This window comes from Plecotus auritus, assembly GCF_963455305.1.
Source record: "Plecotus auritus genome assembly, chromosome: 8".
In the NCBI taxonomy this organism is placed as follows: Eukaryota; Metazoa; Chordata; class Mammalia; order Chiroptera; family Vespertilionidae; genus Plecotus; species Plecotus auritus.
This window is the reverse complement of record NC_137782.1, coordinates 113,685,027-113,686,766: the sequence shown is the minus strand read 5'-3', so window position 1 is coordinate 113,686,766 and position 1,740 is coordinate 113,685,027.

Sequence of the window (1,740 nt, the reverse complement as noted above, 5' to 3'; positions counted from 1 at the left end):
CTCTGGAGCAGGGGTGGGAGGTCAGTGGGACACTGTGAGGCCAACAGAAACCAGGGTGCTTCCTGGATGGCCTAGTTACAATAAAGAGGCATCTAGGTGGGGCTGAGTCAGCCCAGTGCTTTATCACCATGTCCAACACTCTCCTGTGATAAAACACACCTGGGGCAGAGACGGGCTGAACTACACAGAGATAAGTCCCAGCGCAGTGAGGACAAGGTCTACTAGGTCAGTAAGAGTTCCTGGGAGCTAAGCCTCTGCCCGGGTGGTCCAGCGTCACCATGGACATGCCTCACCTTTCTCCAGCTGTGAACTGCTGACAGGTGGACTGCTGCTGTGTACTGCGCAGTCTTGGACAGAGGCAGAGACACAGCCTGGGGGATGGTGACAGAGGGACAGGTGTGTGGCAGCCCAGGAACTGGTAGTCCTCTGGTATCCTAGAAAGGACCAGCTCCAAAGGAGGGAGATCTAGCTCTGTAGGTTTTGGGGGAAATCAGCAGATTGGTGCTGCTTCTCCACCGCCCATCATGCTGCTGAAGAGCCTGCATGTGGTTCTCCCAGGTCAGTGTCCAGCCTTCCCTGAGACAGGCTCCACTTTGAATTCCAGACACGAAGGCCAGTGACAGATCAGGGGCGGGGTGGGGGGAACCAACATTCTGTCATTTGGGGCTTTTCCAGTCCTGTTCTGGCTGACCCCAGAGGTATGTTGTTTTCTTATTTTTTAAATCATCACCTGAGGATATGTTTATTGATTTTAGAGAGAGGAGGGAGCGAGAGAAACATCAATGTGAGAAACATCCATCGGTTGCCTTCCGTATGTGCCCTGATAGGGAATTGAACCTGAAACTTTGTTGGTGCACCGGATGATGCTCCAACCAACTGAGCCACCGGGCCAGGATTGTCGTTCGTTTTTGAAATATTAATGTTTTATTATTGTTTCATCTCTTTGAAAGGTTGTAGCCCAGTTATTGGTCAAAGCAGAATTGCTGGCTGTCTGGGTCAAAACCGCAAATCTAACCTGCTACCGGCTTGCTTAGCTGGTGCAGGGGTGTGGCTGGTGAGCCCAGCAACCACATGCTTGGTGCTCAGGACATGGTGTGGGATGCTTGGTCTGTGGTTGCCCAACACCCTGAGCCAAGGACTTGGGTGCAGGATGCTGGGAAGTTGGGGTACAGATGGGAAAGTGAAGTTTAGATGAGCTTGTGTCCTGGCCCCTGGGGTGCTTTCCTGCTGGGGTGCCTTGGGGTCTTCCCTGTAAAGTTGGGAGCCTGGGGAGGTCCCTAGAAGAAAAGGAGACCACCCCTCCCCAAGGTAGGAAGGTGGTGGCGAGCCTGGAACTGTATCAGCTGTAGGTGAAGGGGTGGGGCAGGGCTGGAGGCTGGGCCCACATGTCTGCATGGTGAGTGGGGGCCTGCGGGGTGGTGGGAAAGAGGAGAGCACCCCAGGAAGAAGAGCAGGAACAGAGGTCTGGCAAGGGGCCTGCTCCCCACCCAGGAACAGCCGGTGCGCCTCCAGCTTTGCCTCAGCTGCGTGAGTTTGGTTCTGGGACTTGTACCCAAACTGTCCTTACTGAGGTGGACATGTTGCCCAAGCCCTGGAGACAAATGTGGCCTCGCATGTGGCTGGCCGGTGGGCTGGGCCTGAGAAACCTCCACAGGGGCTTGTGCGGAAACTGCTGTCAGGCTGTGTAACAGCGCATTTCCAGCTTCTAACATCACCAAAGTGACCCACTCGGTATTTTTT